Genomic DNA, 24,919 nt, shown 5'->3' with positions numbered 1-24,919 from the left:
ATTCACACTGAGTGAAATGGTAGTTTAGGGGAAAGCCTAAAATTTAATTCTCATATACAACCTGTGACGACAAAGTTTGGTGAATTGTGCTGTACTATCAACACAGATGAACAATGCATGACAGTGACCTTACTGTCCTTTGAAATAGTCCCCTCCCATAACTATGCACTGCCAAGACTGGCAATACATGTCCTGGAAATTTTGTAAGAAGGCTTCCTTTGGGATGGTGTTCAAAACGTCGTTCCCTCAGATAGAAAGTCCTTGTGGATAATGCCTTGACTATCAAGAAAGGTAATGGGCATTGTTTTGATAAGTGACTTTTCGGCTCTGACCTTATTCCGATGAGGGGATCCCGGAGAACGACATTCCATGCTTTGCTGTTTCATTTCAAGGTCGTACCTGAGACACCAGATTTCATCCTCAGTGATGATACAATTCAAGAAATTTGGTGTCGCATCCGCCGTTTCGACAAAATCCTGTGAAGCCTCTAAACGTGCCTGCTTCTGATCATCAGTCAAGTGATGTGGCACAAGACAAGAACACGTTTTCCTCTTCCCTAACTTCTGGGTAACGATTTGTCGCACAGATTCATGGTTAATCTACAAATCATCCGCTATCATGTGCACATTTAATCGCCGATCGTTCATGATTAATGTCCTCACCTTCTCATTGTTTTCGTCACTGATGGCGGTCGGTGGTCTTCAGCTATGGGGGTTGTCAGAAATACTTTCCCGGCCTCCTTGAAAACGGGCGAACCACTCGTACACACACTTCAAGGACAGTGCTTGATCTTCATAAACATGTACCAGCATCACTTGCATTTCTTTCAGTGTCTTGCCAAGCTTAAAACAAAACTGTACGTTGACCTTTTGGTCGTTCATGTTCCTGTTTACAGTTCAGAACCAATGCACTAAACATGCACTGTGTCAAACAGGTCTTACATGGCACACACACACGATGCTCAACTGAACAACGTTGGGAGCAGGTGGTCAAACCCTGCTGCTATGCAGGTGCAATGTTGCGTGTCGCCAGTATTGCCGGATTGACCGTTCTGACTTCATTCACCGAACTTTATTGTCACAGGTTGCATGTATGTTATTAGTGGTCCTATTGATAAATACTACATAACTAAAGTTATACAGAATTAAATTTTCGATCATTTGTCTTATACATTTTTACCGTACTGGCTATGATAACAGAGATATTCATGAATTTGTATTTTTGTTGCTAAGTCCATATCAATGCTGAGCCACGAGAAAATGGGTAAACAGAATTTAATGAAAATTGGTATATAGAATCGGGGAATAAGAAACTACAGTCTAGGCTATAAATAACTTCATTCACCCTGGATAAAATGGTAGTTATGGTATGTTATTGGTCCTGTTGAAAAGTACTACATAAAAAAGTTAATAGAGAATACAATTTCTGATCATTTATGTTTTAATCAGTTTTACCATACCGACTATGATAAGAGTGGTAATTTAGAGTTGGAAGAAAACTAAATATGAAGGCCTATAATATCAAAAGCTCATGAAATTGATCAACAATAACATTACATTGACCACTGTTTGTTGTGATGTTCTTTGTCTCTTATGGTGGTGCCACTCATCTCTGATAGATGGGATTATTGCCGCATACCGAGTACAACAGCCTGCCTTAATATTGGCAGGAAATAGCTGGGGAATTAGATAACTTTCTTCTTTAGCATGCCATTCCTCTGCTTCATACATTTTCTGATACTGTTGGTAAGTAACACACTGGTTCATCATAGTATTCCAGCTGTTCGATCCCTACTCTGAGGTGCTGATTGGAATGAGCAGTGTGCACACTTAATGAAATAATGGTAGGGAGGAGTGAAAACATTTAGTACTACTACAGGAGTGTTCACGGCTAGTCATTCCAGCTCTGGAACTTTAGATTGTTAGATTGTCACCGTAGTACAATTCGTTAAAAGCGAGAAAATGTGTGGCTTTTCATTTGATCGAGTATTTCATATGATGACATTGCTTTTAATTGCGACATTCCTACTGATGTCACTGTAATGACCTATGTTGATTTCAGTTGAGAAAACCACTGAGACAGTTTTTCTGAGGATGTAAAAAGGCATGTGGAGAGTGAGTGTCTTCCATTATAATGAAAATTCCCCAACTTGATTGCTACTGATGGTAGGCAAGAGGGCCTACTATTGCAATGAAAATTTTCTAACCCAGTCCTCACATGAGAAAAGATGTATGGTGACTTCCCCGTCGCGTTTCTGAGGGTAACGTTAAGAGCTAAGCAATTTAATAAAATCTTACTCACAATGTGTACAATTCTGTATGCAATGTAGCACGGCTACATCAGCTAGTACCTCTATAGTTTACCAATTATACTGTATATCATCCTTACTTGGCATCCTGCTTCCTATACTGGCTTCACTGATTCCTTGTCAACCCTGTTTCCCTGAATGTACCTCCCTATAACTCTTCTAAACAAACCCCCTAACTTTTATGTACCATTGCAGTTCAAGTGAAGGCCATCTGAATATAGATCCCTATCTCCTTCCCACCCATTAGGAACTACTAATCTCACTCCCAATTTCTCACATACCCATTCCATAGTGTTATGTAAACCCCAATCACCCTCCAGTAAGTACCCCTCCTACAGTGTATCCCGCTGATAAAAATTTCTGCTCCTTCTGCTGCTCTGCTTCTGTGTTGCCATAACTCAATCCCACATACTGTATTCCCAACTATGTCAGTACCTATTCCTGCTTGCCTTACGTTGTTGATACCAATGTGGAAAATTACCACCTTCTCCTTACCCTCCTCCTTCCTTCAACATTTGCCTTAACCTAATTCCTGGATAACACTCTACCCTGGTTCCCTTTCCTCCACAATTGAGTCACCCATGAACAGAGTCTCAACCCCACCCTCCTCATTAGAACCTCTCATCTCCTGGTCTCCCTTAACTTTCCTGATGCCTGCAGAACCTACTTCCTCCTCCCTTCTTTCCCTCTTGCTGCCCTGTTCCACCTCCCTCTTCTTATCCTCTACTTTAAGTTTTCCTTTCCTACCATTCCCTTTCCCCTTGCCTCGTATCTCCTGCGTAACACTTTCCTGATCTCCATCTTCCCTCTTACTCTTACAAGAAACTCACTGTGAAGACCAAAGCCAACTCCTGTCCTGATGTAAGTTGCCAGGATACAGTCTTGTCGCAGCATCTTTCCATGAGAGCTACGGAACAGCAACTTACGCTAAGAACAACATCGAGCAGGTAGAAGCTTTAAGTACAAGCGCTGATAATAATATATTCACCATCAAAATTAGAACTGCTGGCATCGGCTGTGAGCTTGCATGCAGGAGATAGTAGGTTCGAATCCCACTATCGGCAGCCCTGAAGATGGTTTTCTGTGGTTTCCCATTTTCACACCAGGCAAATGCTGGGGCTGTACCTTAATTAAGGCCACAGCCGCTTCCTTCCAACTCCTAGGCCTTTCCTATCCCATCGTCGCCATAAGACCTATCTGTGTCGGTGCGACGTAAAGCCCCTAGCAAAAAAAAAAAAAAAAAAAAAAGAACTGCTGGCATAGAAGTTATCAACATCTATAAACCTCCTTCCCAGCCCTGGGTTAATGAAGCCATCCAGAATGTGAAATATCCTACTGCCATCCTAGGGGATTTTAACAGTTGCCATACCATCTGGGGATAGGTAGGTAAGGGTTATTCTGCCTGAAGGCAGGTTCGAACCTCCGCATAGGTGTTCCAGAGCCAGAGTTTATGTGCGGTAGGGTGGCCATTTCCTTTCCGCTCGTCCATTCCCTTACCCCCCATCAACAGCGTGTGACAACCCATCCAACTCCTGACCATGCCCAATGTTGCTTAACTTCGGAGATCTCACGGGATCCGGTGTTTCAACACGGCTACGGCCGTTGGCATCTGGGGATATAAAGATACCAATTCTCATGGCAACAGTATACTAGAATGGGCAGAGGCTGAAGATATTTTCTTGATGTATGATGCCAAAGAGAGAGGTACCTTCCACTCTGCTAGATGGAAACATGACTATAACCAGACCTCTGTTTTGTTTCCAAGGACCAATGGGGGAGACCTCTCCCTTGCAGAAGAAAAGTGTTGGACAATTTCCCCCAAAGTCAGCACAGACCAGTTCTTCTGAAAGTCGGTATTGAAGTTCCAATTATAAGATCAAATCCAGTGCTTAGATGGAATTTTACAAAGGCTAAATGGGATATCTTCACCAGTGAGATGGAACACAACATCCAATGGATTCCACCAGCTCTTGAAAACTATAACCACTTTACTACAGCAAAGAAGCACATTCCCCAAGGATTTAGAAAGGAATACATCTCAGTATGGAGCAAGAAGTGCAATGAGCTGTACGAAGAATACCAATGCAGAAATCAAATGGAAGTTGCTGATGAATTACTGCACTGCTGACTTTGCCAGGAAGGAAAAATGGCATACACTGACATCTAGTATTAACTTCCAACACTCTAGTAGAAAAGCATGGTCCCTCCTTAGGAAGCTGAGCAGTAGTGCTCCTAATTACCATAGCAAGAACTAAAATAAAGCCAGAACATATAGCAAACAGAATTGTTGGCTTAACCAGAGCATCAGCAGACACAAAAAGGGATGAAACAAGGCAAATCCTATATGAGCTTAAGATAGAACTGTCCAGAGCTGAAACGAAACTCGCAGTTCCCTGAGGATTTTTCTGTTGCAGAGATCTCAGCTGCTTTGAAGGAAACAAAATTGGGGAAAGCAGCAGGCTTGGATGGTATCCATCCCGAATTTCTGATGCACAGTGGTCCTAGAACTATGGAATGGCTTGCTAAATTCTTTAGTGACATCCTAATGAAAAGAAGGCTCCCACCTCTTCTAAAAAGAACTAAAGTAGTTGCTGTTATGAAGCCTGGGAAAAGTGGCTGTAATGCGGAAGATTATCGACCTATTGCTCTACTGAGTATCTGCTACAAACGACTAGAGAGATTGATCTATAACAGAATCTCGGCTAAAGTACTTCAGCACATTCCAGTTGAACAAGCCGGATTCAGACCTAACAGGAGCTATTGCAATCAGGTTCTGGCACTAACCAGCCATATTGAGCAGGGCTTTCAAGAAAAAATGAAAACGGCTGCTGTGTTTGTGGATTTATCATCAGCCTATGATACAGTCTGGCGAAAAGGGATGATCCTGAAGTTCCTGAAAATTATCCCTTGAAAGACCCTAGCGTCCTTACTCAACAACATGCTATGTAATTGCCTAATTCAAGTACATTTCAATGGAAACAGAAGCAGATCCTACAAATTAAATGATGGATTGCCTCAGAGTTCTGTTCTTGCTCCACTTCTCTTCAATCTCTACATGGCAGATCTTCCATCTACTGCGTGCCGAAAGTTTATATATGCTGACGACATAGCCCTAACAGCACAGTCCACAGACTTTGAGATCGCTGAAGCCATTCTCACACAAGATCTCCTAAAAATGGATAGATACTTCAACACCTAGTGATTGAAACCCAATGTAAACAAAACAGAGATTAGTACCTTTCATCTAGACAACAGGAGAGCCCATTACATTCCACAAGTTCAATTCAGAGGCCAACAGCTAAAATACTGTGCGTATCCAAACTACTTGGGTATTGTGCTGGATCGCTCTTTGATGTACAAAGAACACCTCTGCAGAACAGCAGCAAAGGTTAAAACACATAACAACATCCTTCACAAACTCAGTGGCACTAGTTGGGGAGCTAATGCTAATATCCTCCGAACAACAGCTCTTGCCCTAGTATACCCAGTTGCAGAATATTGCAGCCCTGTATGGATCAACAGCGCACACACAGGAAAAGTTGATGTTCAGCTGAATGATACCATGAGGACAGTATCTGGCACACTCAAATCCACACCACTTAAAGGGCTGCCAGTATTAACTAACATCCATCCTCCTCACCTTTGAAGGCTAACTGCTCTGAAGAAGGAATGATTAAAATGTACTGCAAATACACTCTTGCCAATTCATCAGGACTGCAACCCTCAGAAGCATGGAAGATTAAAATCTCGACATCCATCATGGCAACTAGGAAAGAGGCTGGTTGAATCACAGTACAACATGAATAATGCCTGGAGGGAAGAGTGGGCTGCTTCAAACCCTGACCAGCTAGAGTTGATATCTGACTCTTGTAGGAAACTTGCTGGGTTCAACTTGCCAAGAAGAATTTGGGCTTTGTTGAACAGGGTGCGGACCGATCTTGGAAGATGCAACTTCTTGCTCCACAAGTGAGGAAAAATTTCCAGCCCTCATTGCAACTGCGGTGACGCGGCTCAGACAGTCCACCATGTTGTAATGATGTGCCCACTTCGGAGCTTTCAGGGAGGATACCACAAACTTCATGCGGCAAGTGAAGAGGCAGTGAATTGGCTAAATTCCCTGGACATTAAATTATAAGTTATATTACCATCCATTGATCCTTTGTCCGATTGTTGTTCTATCTACTTTAAGTGTATATAGTTTTAAGTATATATTACATATATAGTTTCTCTGTACCCTCTATATGCCATATGAAATAAATAAATAAAAAAATAATAAATAAATAAATAAATAAATAAATAAATAAATAAATAAAATATAAATCTACCTGCAGCGATTCATACCGATTCCTCACCAAATTCCTGAGACCACTCTCCGAGGGAAACCCTTAGCTGTTATTTTCCTTCCCTTAAAACATTAGCCCACTTGTCTTTCACAACTTCTCTCCTTCCTTCCCTTCCCTCTTGCCTACCTACCTACCGTATCCTGTACATTGATTGAGGGAGACCTATCTTCATTCCTGTCCTCCGTTACAAAGCCTAATTATCTCACTCAAACTCGCTACCTCTACACTCCTGCAGTTCTTCAAAAAACTTCTTGCTTCAATTTGTGAATGTCCAGTTCACTCTTGCAGCCCATTTAACAGTCAGACTGGTGAGGTAATTTAAATTTTGTTTGCAGCTCGTCACATGTGCTACAAACATCAATTTGTGGTCTCCCAAAATTTAATGTAAAATTGTCATTGAATTATGACAAAGAATGAGATATTTTAAAGAGGTCTTACATTGTCTCCACATTTAATTCAGGGTGCAGATATTTCATTTCTTTCCCTCCATAATGTGATGTTTTAACAAGGAATGAACTTATGTGATCATTAATATCCTTACATATATCTCCTGGAACTGCATGGGACTCTCTGTTGTAACTCCTGCCATTTTCTGGTCTGTAGCCTGAGATCAAAAGTGAATGTGACCTGAAAATCCTTTTCTGTGATATACAGCGAAGGTTTATGAAAGCTTTCTACAAATTTTTATGTGGTTTGAGTTATGCAGTACAAAGAGCTTAAAGTTTGCCCTTCTTCGTTTACAATGTTCTACAAAACCAGAATGGGGCTTAATGTCAGAAGCTTCCAAGAGTTGTCACAGATGAAGGTCTTGTTTACCTTGTTGTTTCGTTAGAATCTCTAATTGTTATTTTCAGTCAACCCTAGATAACATTTCTGGAGCTTGCACTTGAATACTGTAAGAACTATATTTTCTCGTTAATTAGTTTTTCCGAGCAACTAGTATGACTTGGAAGATATCAGTGGTGGTGACAAGGACCCCACAGACCCCGCGGGGCAGGGGGCATGACTATTTCTTAATTCAGTAGCTGAAGAGTGATTTTACATATTGATAAAGGTACAGCACACAACACAGTATTATTTGTATTACAGTGGGTTATTCCAAACTTAGGCCATTGTAGTGCAGAGCTTCTTTCATCAGTAGGAGTACGGTAGTTATTTCTGAAAGAATGTGGGTTTCCCAATCTGTTCCAATAATAACCATCCCTTGCTGCCATTCACAACAATCAACAAGTCTTTTGAAGTAATTAGCCAGTTCTGAGAACCCAATAGCCAGCGAAGATGCCATAACAAAGGCATCTCCTTATCTACACTCTAAAATACTGACGTTTTGAGCCCATTTATAACTCTCGGCGGTCAGTAAGTAAGCTTATGATGGATGGTTGATTTGTAAATTATTTGGTCCTAGGAATGAGATTATTTTTTAATACTGTGACGATCAGCATATTTTGGTTACTATAATTGGAACGTGCATTTCTTGTGTGTAATAATATAAAACCCTATACTATGAAATAAAGTTGTAATTTTCCTTATCAGGAAACAAGGGGCCCATTTTCAATTATTGCGAGGCAGCCCCAAGCTTCTTAGCGCCGCTACTGGAAGACATAATATTTTGTAGTCAATATAGGTTACCTTGTACTTTTTTTTTCTATTTGCTTTACGCCGCGCTGACACAGATAGGTCCTATGGCGACAATGGGATAGGAAAGGGCTAGGGGCGTGAAGGATGCGGCCATGGCCTTAATTAAGGTACAGCCCCAGCATTTGCCTGGTGTGAAAATCGGAAACCACGGAAAACCATCTTCAGGGCTGCCAACAGTGGGGCTCAAACCTATCTCCCGATTACTGGATACTGGCCGCACTTAAGCGACTGCAGCTATCAAGCTCGGTTTACCTTGTCCTTGTGGCAGCCTCCTCCTGGGGGAAGTTGTATTAATAACAATACTTGCCCTTTCATAATATTTTGTTTCCTAATGTTAGACTTCCACTTTTCAGGTATCCTCTTTTGCTTCTTATCTGTTCTTTACCTAGAAGGTTTAGCTCATCTTGTATTTCTTCCAATTCCATGCCTAACAATTGCTTTGCTAACCTTGAATAATTTAACACATTAAACTCAGCAAGAGTACTAAGACTTACTTTGTGCAGATAGAAATTAATTTATTTGTCACATAACCTTCTATATTCCTTCATGCTGCCAGTATCATATCACATGATGTAACGTTTGGAATTGAACAATAGATCATTTCTTCACCAGCTCTAAAGAAGAGATTGTGGTACATCCTTACACAGCTGCCATAGTTAGTTCCTTTCACCACCAATCAATGGGGCTTCCTTGAAAAATATAAGAAAGAATGTTTAACTCTGTTTATCTAAAGATGTCAGTTAGTGCCTTTTAATTCTGACGGATTCGAGTGGTTAAAATCAATAGTTTGTTTGGATCATACACAATTAAAAGACATTTCTGATATTATATTTTTTGCCTTTAACAAATGCCTATTCAGACCATACTGAGGGAATACTGTTTTGTGGTAAGAACATGAAAGGCTCCAGTAAAACACCACTCATAGGAACAAACAGATAATAAAAAGTCAACAACATTCTGAGAAAGGACTTCAATTCTGTCACATTTGTGGGTGCTCTAGGCATTTTTATGGCCCTGACTTTATCCCCATCAGGTTATAAGCCCCTGTCATCTACAAGATGACCTATGTTCGATGGATGTCTGATATAATTTACATTTCCCACGACTGATTTTAAAATTAAATTATTTCAACTTGGACAACACTCTTGCCAGAATGACACAACATTCTTCTTCAGTTCTGCTGAGATTACCACATTATCAACATAAAAATTAAGTCCTTTTCTTATGTCTTTTAAAATGGAATCCATCACAGGTTGAAAGAATGAGCTTGCTATCATACCTACAAAACAGAGATGAGAAAAATGGAATAGACATACATGTGTACGGTACTTATGGTAAGAAGTTCTTTGCTTGCTTTATTAACCTAGAGTTGCAAAAAAAGAATTGGTAAGATTGATTTTACATACTAAGATACTGATTAACTGAAATGTCCATAATTTGGGTGCCTGAAATCACCTTTAAAATTACTAAACAGATAGGGACTGCACTTAATTCAGTTCTCCAATAACTTCTCTACTAATTTAAACTAACTATATTCTGAGCATTAACTGTATTCTGACATGACCATCATCAGCATACAAGAAATATACAAAATTAATAAAGTATAAACAAATGCTGGAAGATTCTCCCTATATGCAACAAAATTATCCTGTAAAAAAAAAACAGTTGGAAAAAATGGAGAAGACTGAACCACCATTTCTAATGAGCCAAATGATTGATTTCCCAGAGGTGCCAACTATTACAGATTGTCTGTAATGATTACGGATTTCACTTCGCGATTCCCAAGTTTGGTCAAGGAAAGTGAACATGACGAACTTGAAGAGGAATTTGCAGTTTACCAGTGTGATACTTCCCTGAATGTATTGCACATGGAGCTAACATTGATGTGAACTGGGGCAACAATGCAGAGCTTAAAAATGAAAGTGGACAAATTAAGTATAAAACCTTAAGTAATGTTGTATTTACAGTATTAAGTGTACCTCACAGTAACTCTCCCACAGAAAAAGTTTTCAGTGTTGTTAGGAATAATCAGACAGAATTCAGCCCTACATTAAGTATAGCTACACTGGAATCACTTATGGTTCTGAAGACGAAAATGACATCTCAGGGGAGAGTATGTTTCAAGAAAACGTACACTGAAAAGCAGCTGCTGGGTGGGAAACAAGCTACAAATAATTTTTAATCACAGAAATAACATGTAATGAGCAAATTTTATTGTGTAATATGATATACTTTAGAATAGATGCTGTTGGAAAGGGCAAACGGGGTGCTTTGGATTTGGCTCGTAAATGTTTTGAGGGGGGCGGTGCGTGTGTTAAAAATGGGATTACTGATAACCCAATTCAAAGGTTAGCACCTCTGCATGAAATAATTGTACACTGATATGATGCCCTTCACTGGTTTTGTACATAAACACAAGTTTCAGAATCTAACCACTGGCACATGTTATTCTGGGATGAATTCATTTACTGTATTACTGTACCTTTTATATTCATTGATTCTACTAGCTTAATTATACTTCTGCTTTGAGCAAACGCATGCTGTTTATTTATGCCTTGAAAATGGGCCATAGGTTATAAAGCACTTTTACCCTTGACCACATATTCATGGCTATGCATAGGTAACAGACACCAAGGTAAGTCTGCTGTAGAAAGTCTGAAATAAAGCACATAATCCCTGACAACAAGATATGCAACGACAAATACAGAAACATAAGGCTACCATGTAATAACTATATAACAACGAGCATCACATGCATCAGGAATTATACTTGAAATAGAAGACTTATAAATGCAAAATATAATTGACAATATTCTTGAATTTGTTCCTGAAGCTAGAAATGCTAGGATTATCTCTAAGTCTGGCCAACAAAGCTTTGTGCATGGATGTGTAATGACTGGGTTTATGATATCCAACAGTTATTCAAACTGATCTGTAGTCAGCTTCATCACAGCTTTATACTCTTATGGGTCATTGTCATAAAACTCTCTATAGTCTCTGACACTCCCAAATTCTTTTTGATCATCCAATCTTGTATCCATGTTTCTTGTTCTTTCTTCTGTACGAGCAGCTCATAGGCACATATTTTCAAGAGCTCTTCACACAAAACTGAAGAAATATAATGCATTGCTTTTTGAATGGCAATTCTGTATGGTGTTTCAGCCATTTTGTAACCTAGCACATTGCACTACACCTGCACAATACCCAGATTGTTCCAGTAGCTGACAATGTGTAGATGGTAAAGCACCAGCAAGGTGGAGTTCCAGTCACAGCATTCCAGTGACCTTAAGTTTACAGTCAAGTTCTCAGCTAGCATGCCAGTTAGTAACAACATGTAAATCCAGCCTAAGTAACATTAAGTTGCATTTTAAAAGCTACTGGCACCAGTAAATCCATGTATGTTTAAACCTGCCTTGTTTGTAACACTTGTTGAACAATCATTGTATTGGTGGCTGAGAAACTGATTAGTGATCTGGCAAAACTATAAGTAAAATGGGAAAGAAAAGGTCTTCTGTGAATGAAAAATAAGATTGCTTGGAGGGATAATGTAGGTGCATGCACAAGACACAAGAGCACACATGCCAGGATTCACTGGCAACAGTCTTTTGGGTGATCATGCATTTATTGCCAGTGTCGTTTAAAAGTGAGCTGCAACTTGGGAACGTCCATTTGCTGCAAGTAGAAGATGTTGAGTGAAGTTAACCTTAATTTCTGAACCTATAACAATACTGCAGCATGATAAACATGCAATTTTCTGTTTACACCCGCCACAAGAATGTCTACTGACACAGCGAGTCATCACTTAATATCTCATAGTAATTGGCCAAAAGAGCATATCAGCATAAATACTTTATCATTGATATTGAGTTTAGTCTACTGATATCACACTAGAGTCTCCAATAAGGAAGAAATCTTGTACAAGACATAGATGCAACACAACTATGCGATCTTAATTTTCAAGAGCTAGAAAATTCCTGTTGTCTAGCCCTGTTACCTTACTAGGAGAAGTGAAGGCCTAGATTTAATTTTATTTTATTTTTGGAAGGAGAGTTACTTTAAAATGAGGAAGGAAGATTGAGATTGGCCACTCTACTAGATCTCTGGATGTTCAACATGTTGGAACGTAACGCACTTATTAGCATACATGTTACATTTTGATCTCTCTACTATGTAGATGTTCAACACATTGGAACCTAACACCTTTATTACTACACATGGTACATTCTTTCAACTTGATGTCACCTTAGGTAGTGAGCTTATTTAGTGATCGTTGTTGTAGGAACATTGATGTCATATGCTGCTCCTTTTCCTCTGCCTAGGCATCCTACAGCACAAGTGATGATACTCCTTGTGCAAATGTAAGTTGCCTGGATGGTAGAGTAGGGACAGCGACATTTCCACTATCACTGTTCTCTGTTGCCTGCTCCTTTATAGCCAGCACTATACTACACACCTCACAGCATTAGACATGTAGTCCTTGGATCGTATCTACTCCTTCCCATACACTAGATGTGTCCCTGCAACATCACAAAGAAAAATCTGCACAATTAAGCCAGGCATTCTGAATCCAAAATTGCACTGGCTAGCCTCTGAATATACAGGAACACAAGAGCACAAACGCTTATAAATAATCATTTTCTCCCTCCTGTGCCTCTCTAAACATTGGTTTTCAACTATTTTGCAAACAGTTTAATATTCTGGGCAAGAATTTTGGGATCATCAGGTTGCTCAAACTCAAGAGAAAGGTTCACAGTCTGGTTAAGTATCTCTCCTTTTGAAGCCTTCCACCCATCAGCAGGCTACTCACTTTTGTAACATCTACTTACTTGTGCTAGGCTTCTTACTTTCATCTTTACTTCTGACCTCCCTTGATCAGCTCTTGTTCTCTTCTAACCCCATCAGCATTAGGTTCGCAAGACCTAGTGTGTCTTTTGTTTTTACACCTTTCCCTTTCTTTTCCCAATACTTTCATTTTTGAAAAGACTGGACCTCATCCATTTTTTCCTCTGATTAGTGTTGAAATGAAAGTTGGCCTGTTGTATACCACCACCACCACCACCACCACCACCAAGATTGCATATTATTATTATTATTATTATTATTATTATTATTATTATTATTATTATTATTATTATTATTATTATTATTATTATTATTGGTATTATAAATTTATTCATTCAGAACAAATATTTCCTGTTCCCTATGGGAATCAATACCTTTATCATCTGATATCCAGGCATGCATCAATTTTTGAAAAGAAGACAAAGTGTCTCATAGTGCACTGAAATTTCATAAAGTTAGTGATCGCTGGGTGCCTAAGAACCTGACAGACAATCACAAGGGCCAGCGAATGATGACAAGTATGGATTACTTAATGCGTTACGCTGCAGAAGGGTATGACTTTCTGAAAGGAATCATCACTAGCGACTACATGCCTGAAACCAAGCAGGCCTCTATCGAATGGAAACATCCTGGTTCCCCAGTAAGAAAAAAATTCAAAATGACTCAGTCTGCTGGGAAAGTGTTTGTTACAGTGTTCTGGGGCATGTTTGGTGTGTTATTGGTGGACTTGGATGAACACAGGACCACTGTGAATGCTGCAGCCTACATTAAAACTTTGGGTTATGTTGCGTCATGCCCTTCGTGACAAACGCTGCAACAATGTCCATCTCCATGTTGCTGCTCCTGTTCGTGAGAAACTCTCCAAATATGGGTGGGAGATGCTCCAGCATCCACCGTACAGTCCGGACCTGATACCGTCAAACTTTCATCTGTTTGGTCTCATGAAGAAATTCCTGGTCAGCCAACACTTTGCAACAGATGCGGAAGTGAAATCAGCAGTCCGCAGATGGCTATACTCCAACCAAATGGACTTCTACGAACAGGGCATATTGGAAATGGTACCACGATGGGAGAAATGCGTTGAGAAACGTGGTGACTATGTGAAAAAGTAGGTTTGAGTCTGGTTATTAAACATTTTTGCAAATAAAAAAATTTATTGTGCATTACTTTCTGATCTGCCCTCATAGTATATAACTGGGTGCACCCTTTCACCCATGAAGTCACTGTTAAGAAGGTGAAGGTGCATAGTTCAGGCTTCTCTCACCAGAGCTGCACATGAAAACAAAATACCCTCTCTAGCACAAACTTCAAACTATAGTGTCATGAAATTTCAACATTCCAGCTGCAATACCAGGGGAGAAAAAGATTATTGTACGTTACTTTCCAATATGCCCTCGTAATTCAGTATTTTGCCTTGACAAGGTCAAACCACATATCCTTTGCAAGGCTTAACACAGAAAAACAGAAGAGATATTTCAGCATGTAACTGACAGATTTCTTGCTTCTCTTTATGCACACACTACATGCGGTATCTTGCAAAGAACACAGTCTTTAGGTTTCTTGTTAGGAAGCAGACTATACTTGATACAAAAAGTAATGGTTCTCTCCAACTCAGCAAGTCCCCCAGTATCAGTAAAACTGGTGGTTTTCAATGTCAATTAAAAAAACAAGTACATAAATTATAATGTTGAGAGAAAGAAAGTTACGGGAAGCAGAAGCAGTGCAACAAAGCAACTTCTACCACACTGAAAATTTCCATACTCCACTGCACAGAGCCATAACGTGACAAACAATCATTGAAAAATTCAACCGTATCACAAAATCTAGACAATCAGGTGACAAAAAGAGACAAAGCCAGTTAGTATACTTGTCTTCACACTTGCCAATTTTACCCAAAAACCACAACCTCTAGTGAGCTGAGTCAGGGTAGATCATTTGGAGCCAAAAAAAGATGATATTGGTTGTGATTGGTGGATTTCATGAATTTTATCACAGACGGTGCTTTCAGGCAAATAGAACCTACTCGGCCACAAACAGTAACCTAATGACTTGATTTGACACTTGTTTGATCCTTTCCAATACTTGTAATGTCACTATCAGTGATTTTACACACACAGTAGGCCTAGTAAGTATTAAGGGCACCACACAGCCTAAAGGACTGTAACCTAACTTCCGAGAATTTTACAAGTTGTTCACATTGCAAGATGGTTCATAATACTCGTTAGTCACACACATGAAGCATTCAATAGAAGGAACACTGTACATACACTGACAAAAAGCTGAAGCACCCAGAAGAAATGGTCGGATGTCAGTGTAACTTCGTACACATGCACACCATTGGCGGGTATGTAAATGATTAGAGTAGCAATTCTCTGTGGCAGATAGAACGGCCACCAGAGTGCATTAGTGTTGATACCATGCCTGGAAGGGTATACAGGGGACATGAACAGTGCCAGATGATCAGTGATAACTATGAAGGACACGGAGATGCTGCATACTCCTGTGAGACAAGTGTTATCAGCACCTGACAGAGTTTGAAACCCGGGGCCTCATTGGAGGTCTCCATTTGACCAGCTGGTCAAATCGTGCAATATCTAGATTTGTGGGACATTCGGATGTGACAGTGGCCCGTTGTCAGGCTGCATCGAAATATGAGGGCAGGTATACTCGTTATCAAGGTTCCAGTTGACCACGTCTGACCACCACAAGGGAGGATCGCTGTATTGAGCACCAAGCACATTGTAACTCCTTCACATCTGAGCCTGCCTTCCGAGAACAAGTAATGGACTCCCTGCAACATCTTGTGTCATCCTGCACCACTTTTCGGAGACAAGCAGCAGCCGGACTAGGGAATTACCGTCCCATGCGTAGGCTGCATTTGGAGTGGTGCCGTGACCGGGAAGCAATCTATCAAAACTTGCCTAAAAACCAACAAAATTTGGCTAAGAAATGAAATCCGGTTTTTACACAAGAAGAAATCTTACTTGAATAATAGACTTTACGAGACTCACCTCGAAGCAGCCAATTTGCTCCCTAGTGCTCAGTGGAATCTATTCCAAGACCAAATTAATAGTAGACTTTTTGACCTACTTTCGCAGAAACAACTTACCTTAGAGAAAATATTAAACACTTTAAGAACACAACTCTACCGAAAAATCAGTTTGTCTAAAAAAGTAATGGAGAAATTCCACCCCCTGTGGTTAACCTGTCTAAGGTAACTTTAAATGAAGAAGAAACCGCCAAACTATCGAAAAGCCCAAAGCACAACTGGCCTAACCTGAACAAAATAAATATCACCACTAATTTAGTTATTGAGTCTGAAGCCGCCATTAACAAAATGCTGCTAGAACAACACGACAAACTTAGATTCAAAGTAAAAAAGAAAATTAGACAAAATTTTTTACCTCTGACAACGTAAACAAAAGATTCACCTCCATTAATCCTAATGACAATAAGTCGATTTCCGTACACAAACAAATTGCCAAACTTAAAAAGAAAATCAGTAATAATGACCAAATAATCACTAAAGCTGATAAAGGTAATACCACAGTTATAATGAATAAAACTGATTATGTCTCTAAAACTAAGGAATATTTTAACAACAGCACCTTTTCAATACTATAATTAAGAAAGACCCAACCCAACGAATTCAGCGACAATTAAAACAAACCCTAAAGAACACTTCCTTTCTTTTCACGGACCACGGAAAATGTAAGCTTTTAAATATGAACCCGGGTCTACCTACAGCTAAAGCCCTCGCAAAGATCCATAAGGCCAACATCCCTATCTGCCCTATTATTAACTATAGGGCTAGTCCTCTGTATAAAGCTTCTCAATTGTCCAAAGTTTCTTGGCTAAAAACTACCATTTTCTCGCCAATAAGTCTATTAAAACCACCACTGAACTAATTGACAAACTAAAGACCGACTTGCAACCTAACCACTCCCTTCATTCTTTTGACATAGTCAACATGTATCAAGCAAACAAACAGCAAAGCTTTTCCCCATTATTGAAAATAACTTAAAGAAATATAGTCCTCTTAGCAAACTTAAAATACATGATTTCATCTCCATTCTGAAATTAGTCGTCAATAATAACTCTTTCACTTTTGACAAAACTATTTATTAACAAGACGGATTAGCAATGGGATCACCCGCCTCTATCTTAGCAGAGATTTATTTAGATTATCTGGAACACTAAAAAATCAACAACAACTTTCTTAACATTCTACTATGGGCCAGATACATGGATGACACATTCGTAATTATGAACAAAGAAATTAATAATGCAGCCTCCACCCTTCATGATCTGAACAGCATTGGTCCCCACATTAAATTTACACTTGAGCCTGAAACAAACAAAGTAATCAATGTTTTAGATGTGACTATTCATAGATACCTTTCCTCTTTATCTTACAAAATTTTCAGGAAACCCACACAAACTGCAACTTCCATTTGTCAAGACTCCACACATCCCTAAGCACATAAACGTGCTACCTATAATAGTTTAATCCAACGTGCCTTCACAACACCCATGTCAAAGAAAGACTTGAACAACGAACTTAATACTATTTGTGCAATCGCCAAATTTGATGGTTACAATAAGTTCTTTATAGAACAGATTATCAATCAAGTCAGACACCGACGTAAGACCACTCTTACTAAAGAAAAATCTAAAGATGCCACTTCTTCCACCTTTACGTTCAACAAAGATATCTACAACATCACCAACCTCTTCAGAAAGCATAACGTAAAAATTTCCTTCAGAACAAATAACAGGACTTCTGAAATTCTGCACAATTCCCCATCAGTTAATACATCCAACACTTTTTTAAAGTCCGGAATCTACAGATTGAAATGCAACGAATGCAATTCCTCATACGTTGGGCAAACAGGGTGCAGTTTCACGACTAGATATTCAGAGCATGTCAACACTATAAGATATAATAAGTTTTCAGCAATAGGTCAACACATCTCCGACTCCAAACTTACCACAAGTTTACCGACCTTGAACACGATTTAGAGAGGCTTCTCATGAATATAATTGAAAATTGTTTTATCCATTTTGATCAATACTTTAATCCTAACTTCAACTAGAATGAAATTTCTGATAAGCCTAATATCCTTTTCGATGTCTTAATTGACTTGTTTAAAAATATCAGATTTCCAAACACTAGCACAATCTTTCAAGCCATGTGCAATACGCATCCCCGTCACTTACCCCCACTACCTCATCACTACTCCCCAGCTTTAGCTCCTCCTTTTTTCCCCCTTCCCCTCCCCTCATTCTCCCATCCCCTCCATTACTCAGCCTCTATTATTGCTCTCTCCTCTCAACAACTGTGCCATCACGCTGCTCAGGGTGAGTTTGCCTCTTTTCCCTTATCTTTCTTTTGTCTATGTACATTTACATCACGCCTAATTTGGCTTTCAATCTTTTCGTCAGGTCTCCACGTTTCCATACTGAACTGGGAATCATAACGTTGATTCAAAGTTTGATCTTCACATGACCACATTGTTGGCTTCGGAACCACCTGAATTAAGCCTGTTAATTACTGCAACTTAAGAGAACATGGTTTATTCTTTCCAGTGATAACACATGTTACCTTATGATGTAAGCACCTCAAGCTGGGCTATTCTCTTGTGTATCAACTCAACAACTGGGATACCTTCTCAAATTTTATACTTTACGGTCAGACACACCTCATCATTTTAACTTGTTATAATCTAACAAGGACATTATAGGTGCTGTCATGTGTTTTAGATGGACATACACACCATACTCTCATCAATTTAACATTACATTTAAAATTTGTCTTAGCAGGTGCAGTCAAGTGTTTTATAAGATACACTTATGTTCTATACACCTCAAGCTGGACTATTTTCTTGTATATCGTACCTTGTTACCTTCTCTGATTTGCTTTCAATGTTTTAACTTGTTACAATTTAACTTTTAACATTTGTCATTGTATTAGCTGTCATGTGTTTTATATTTTAACTAGTCATAATTTAACATTTGTCTTGTAGGTGCTATCATGTGTTTTGTATTGTTGTTTGATAAGTTGTGTTTTGCTCAATTGATTCACTGGCTGATGATGACGTGCAATGAGCATCAAATCTAGTACCAATCTTCTTTAAACGATATGTGATACATACTCACATCAATAAATATTCATTTTATCGAAAAGGTGGACCCTTAACATTTTCATTTTACTGTAATAGCAGCCTGTTCTTGAAATTCAGAACTGTGGCGTCATTTCCTATCGCTCCTTTGGGAAACACCAGAAGTCCCCAGATCAGGTGATAGAGACAAACAGCTAGTTTGGGAGAATGAATGAATCATGATTGACAGATGATTAATTTCCTAAGTCTGCGTCACAGTCATAATCGATGTGCTCTTCCTCGATACTTGGGCTTCTGTCTGGAACCATTCCCTGTAATAAACCAAGTTTCAGTTGTTACAACAATAACAACAACGATGATGATAATGATATGAACAACAATAATAAATGATTATGTAACCAGTTATACATTAGGTAGTAAAATCAATATAACTTCCTACTTACAAAAACCTGCTACCACCTTGAAAGTAACCAGTTAGCTAGAAGCTCCCTGTACAATGTTTTGGGAGCAAATTGCTAAGGGAAGTTAGGATAATTTATTATTATTATTATTATTATTATTATTATTATTATTATTATTATTATTATTATTATTATTATTATTATTATTATTATAATTTCTTTCTTTCTTTCTTTCTTTCTTTCTTTCTTTCTTTCTTTCTTTCTAGGTCCCAAACACAGAAGATGAATGGCTAGAAATAGCTAAAGATTTTCACGAGAAGTGGAACTTCCCTTACTGTATTGGAACATTGGATGGAAAACACATCAACATTCCAGCTCCAGCAAACAGAGGCAGTTTGTACTTCAACTACAAAGGTGTTCATAGCATAATTTTCAACTGATCTACATCAATGTTGACTCTAAAGGCAGAGATTCTGAATGAGGGGTATTCAACAGGAATTGTTCTCTGTCGAGAGCCCTTGAAACCAAGACATTTAAACATACCCAGTGCAAAGAGCTATTTCAGTACCACATGCCATTGTTGCAGATGATGCACTTGGGCACATTGAAGCCATTTGCTTTCAGAAACCAAAGTGTCCAAGAGCGAATATTCAACTACCGTTTGTCAAGGGCTAGAAGAGTTATAGAGAACATCCTCAGAATTATCTCTGCTAGATTTTAATGCCTCAGAAGAACAATTGAACTAGAATCTAATAGAGTGAAGACAATCATGTGTGCTGCTTGTGTATTACATAATTTTTTAATTGCACATTCTGCTGCAATAAATGCCGCAAGGGGAACATTCGAGAAGGAAAATGGAGATGGAACTCTTACGGAGGATACTTACTGCAGCGAAGAATATGAACTGGTGCAATTACAAAGAAGTGCTACTCAAAATGACCACACATCAGCTAAAAACATTCGGGAGAGTTCAAAGAGTATTTTTGCAGTGAAGGAGAAGTTCCTTGGCAATAGAGATATATATAATGCAAGAGTATAGTACGCGAACCTTTTCTTGAGCCCTAGTTCCCATTCAGCACTGTGGAGCTCAGGGCTCAAGAAAAGGTTCGCGTACTATACTTACCAAAGAATCCACTGTGTCATTGTCAGTGATGGTGTGGCGGAACATAAACTGAAGTGCATCGAAGAATTCCCACCTCAAATGGTATTTATCATTTGCTCCACTTCCAGATTTTGTAGTCGTCATTTTCTTTCTATCGTTGGTATATTGTGACCTCAGTCTGTGGATCTTGATCTTAATCTCATCTGGTGACATGTTGAACTCTTTTCTGATTTCACTCAAAACTCTCTGCCATTCTTTTTATTTTTATAGTCTGTTGCCTCAACCTTCCATAAACATTCTTGTGTTTCAGCTAAATCTATCAGCTTTCTCGTCATCTCCCTTGTCCATTTCATTGTTTTGAGACATTGTAACCTGTAAATGAAGTTACTAATAATATAATTGCAGAATTTATGTAAGATGGGTATCTATTTTGATGCATGTTATATTTCATTTACAATAAAGTGTATACTGGTACGTACTTACCTTAATTTATTTCCAAGTGTAAACCTCGCAAACACCAGTGTAATGCCACAGCAGACAACCACGTGAGAAAGTTGCGCCACAAAAATGATCTAAACTTTTTACGCCACTTTCAGATGGCGCAACTTCCTCCCTTTTGCTGTGTATATGAAACCACATTTGACATTGCACGCAACTTGGAAGTTACACAGAATTCGAGTGGCATGTGCAACTTTTTGAATTGCATGACTGTTTACATGAAGCCACTCAAATTTTCTTGCTCAAATCGAAGTTGAATACCATTTTAGTTGCACCGTGGATGAGTAGCTTTAGATGGAGAAAACAAGACACCCAGCCAAATGACCAGTATACAAGTACATTTTTTTCAGAAGAGGTACAATAAGGTTTGAACATACTCAGAAATGATAAAACAGCTGGAGTTGATGGCATATACGCAGAACTTATAAAGAAATGTGGTCCAGCAACCAAACGTTGGCTTGCTTCTTTCTTCAGTGAAGTTCTGCAATCGGGCTGCTTGCCCCCTCTATTCAAGACAGCTAAAATCATTGCTTGAAACTAGACAAGGATCCCTAATCACCTCAAAGCTATAGACCCAAAGCTCTACTAGTGTTACATATAAGCTTCTAAAAGGACTGATCTTCAATAGAATAGCTCCTGCAATTGAATACCTTATTCCACTTGAGCAAGCTGGTTTCTGGCATGGTCGAGACTGCAGTGATCAGGTTCTTGCTTTGACTTTCTTCCTTGAAACAGGATTCAAGAGGGAAATGAAAAATCTATCTGGGTTTCTTGATCTCATAACTGCTTATGACACCGTTTGGAAAGAAAGCCTTCTTCTGAAACTCATCATGTCTCAAAATTTTCACCCTGATAAAAAAATATGCTCAGGAACAGATTTTTTTTTTTCAAATTTAAACAGAACATGTCCATAGCAGATTCTATTAACTTAATGGTTTGCTACAGAGATCAGTCTTGTTTCCCATTTTCTTCAACCTATACATCAATATTCTCCTAGAAACCGTATCTCGCAAGTTCATCTATGCGGACGATATCAACTTCACCACACAAAGAACAGACTTCAATGAGGCGGAAGACTACCATCCCAAGACCTTGACAAGATGGATGATTATTTCAAAAAATGATGCCTGAAACCTAGTCCACTAAAGACAAAGGTAGCTACATTCCACCTAAATAACAGGATAGCAAACTATCAACTTACGATAAGGTTCGGAAACCACACACTAAGTGTAATACCAATCCAAAATAACTTTAGACAGGTCCTTAACATATCAACACCATCTTGAGAAGCTGGCTGCTAAGTTTAAAAGCCATAACAACTTGCTGGGTAGACTAGCTGGTACTCCATGAGGTGCAGATGCGTGTACACTATGAACAACTGCTCTAGCAATAGTATATTCACCAGATGAATATTGCTCCTCTGTATGGCTCAACAGCTCCCACACCAGTCTGGTTGATGACCAACTGCACCACACAATGAGAATTATATCTGGCACATTGCGCTCCACTTCTATTTAGTGGTTACCATTATTGAGCAACATTCAGACTCCTCCCATCAGATGGCAAAGCATCCTTGTTAGCCCGTGGACCAGGATAATGAAGAACAATTACCTCTCATTATTACCTCAGGATGCAGATGAAAATGCCACAACAAAACCGAAATCACAGAAACCTGCCTGGAAGATGGCAAAGGAATTAGTCAATTCCCATTTTAAAGCTGATGAAACATAGAAACATGAATTGTTTCAACTACACCCTCATGACATTGTCAACATCAGGGAACCTACTACAAAGTTGCCTAGGTTCAACCTTTCTCACTCCACCTGGACCACACCTAACAGGATATGCTGTGGAGTCGGAAGAAGAGCTTCTGTTTTACATCAGTGGGGCTGAAAAGACTCTCCAGCTTGTGATTGTGGTGCTGAAGTACAAATCATTTTGCACATCTGAAAGACTGCCTTCTGCGAGCTTTCGCTGGTTTCATCAAGGACATACATCATGTGACCCCTGAGGCACTCTCTTGGTTGGAAGAGCTGGATATAGTCTGAAAGAGACTGAAGAGACATTAATCTCTTTAAGTGGACTTTGTATATATATAATTTTTTTTTAAAATGTGTATATAGAGTCAATTGTATATCTATTTTTTGTGTCAAACATCTCTTAAGAAAGTGTCCCACCTCCTGTACCTGTTCTCATTGTGCCTCCAAACTCTTTATTTCAAAGTTTTGAATTTAAAAATCTCACCTTGCTGGGAAAAAAAAAAAAAAAAAAAGAACTGATAAAAATCTGATGTTAACAAGCCTATCACTAGTGCTCAAACTTTTAATCAAACTACCTCTATTCTTAGGGACACTAATGTTCTGCTTTCTACTATGGTAGTGTAAGTCCAAGATTTTTCCTTTTTTACAAGTTGCTTTATGTCGCACCAACACAGATAGGTCTTATGGCGATGATGGGACAGGAAAGGGAGGAGGGGGAAGGAAGTGGCCATAGCCTTAATGAAGGTACAGCCCCAGCATTTGCCTGGTGTGAAAATGGGAAACCAAGGAAACCATCTTCAAGGCTGACGATAGTGGGAAAGTCCAGATTCTCAAGGACATTGGAGTAGTGCCTTTTGGATAATGTAGCTACTCATGACCAGGGCCCGGATTCTGTTGACCTAAAAATGCTAAATATGACCTTTAAAATGACCTTTATCAAATAATGTCCTTAAAACAAACAAAAAATGACCTAAAAATCCCAGGTATTTATTGTTTGAAACTAAATTATATACATTTCTAGATATGAACAATATCGATAATTGATATTTTCTCTAATTTTTACATAGCAAGATGTCAGTTCTTTGTTTTGGAATCTCGGTTTTCCTTAGAAACAAAATGTACTGGTACGAAGATCTTCTGACACCAGGTACTCCGTAAAGAGAAATGATCTGAAAAGGAAAACAACGTTCCTATAAAGATAATCGTAATCGCCGTCGGTTGCAGATTTAACTGTAAAGCTCGTAAAGACCGTGTTGCAGTAGATAACAGTGACCATCCGTAGATTCTCAAAGGTAAAAGAACATCGATTGTCGGCCAAAACGTTCTTGAACATCGAAAAGCTCCTTTCGACGTCCACAGATGCAAGGGGTGCATACTTGAAGTGTGCTAAATCACTTGGTGACAGCTCTTCTTCAATATCCACTACACTGAAATCTTCCCCGGTGAGTTCCCGGACGACTGAACACAAAACCTTGTATTCTGTGTTTTTATCAAGAACAGATTTTAGTTTCTGAAATACTGACTCACCAACTTCACCATGCACATTTTCCAAAGCTTCCTGCATTGCTCTCTCCAAACCTGTCGCTTGTTCGATTGTCACACCTTTCTCCTGAAGTCGTGTAATAGCTGACGGCAGGGAGCTAAAATTTGCCTTAATGTATGCCAACTTACCCTGCACATCGTCAGCTGAAAACATCTCTTGGGCGATTTCGATAGCCCTAGCGTCTTGGGCTTCTAGAGAATTTATCACTCGCTTCACTGCTAAAAAGTTGTCGCTGTAGTACTTGCACGCATTGATCCACGTACCCCAACGTGTAACTACAGGCTGCGGAGGTAGTGGGATATCGGGAGCTAGGGCCTTAAAGAGTTTCCTGTGCGATGGGGCCTTGATAAATACCTTTTTTA

At 39.2% G+C, this 24,919-nt stretch overlaps 1 long non-coding RNA gene across 1 annotated transcript in view; it reads left to right on the top strand.

The window, feature by feature from the left end:
* LOC136857859 (uncharacterized) overlaps positions 1-21,222 on the top strand; it is a 336,893-nt gene extending 315,671 nt beyond the window's left edge. The window contains exon 3 of the long non-coding RNA XR_010858570.2: positions 19,921-21,222. This is a non-coding gene — a long non-coding RNA (uncharacterized lncRNA). The remainder of the gene's footprint in view (positions 1-19,920) is intronic.
* The last annotated feature ends 3,697 nt before the right edge of the window (positions 21,223-24,919 follow it).

Source organism: Anabrus simplex, chromosome 1 (genome assembly GCF_040414725.1).
Source record: "Anabrus simplex isolate iqAnaSimp1 chromosome 1, ASM4041472v1, whole genome shotgun sequence".
Lineage (NCBI taxonomy): Eukaryota > Metazoa > Arthropoda > Insecta > Orthoptera > Tettigoniidae > Anabrus > Anabrus simplex.
Note: the sequence above shows the minus strand (reverse complement) of the source record. Positions and strands in the feature narration are given on the sequence as shown.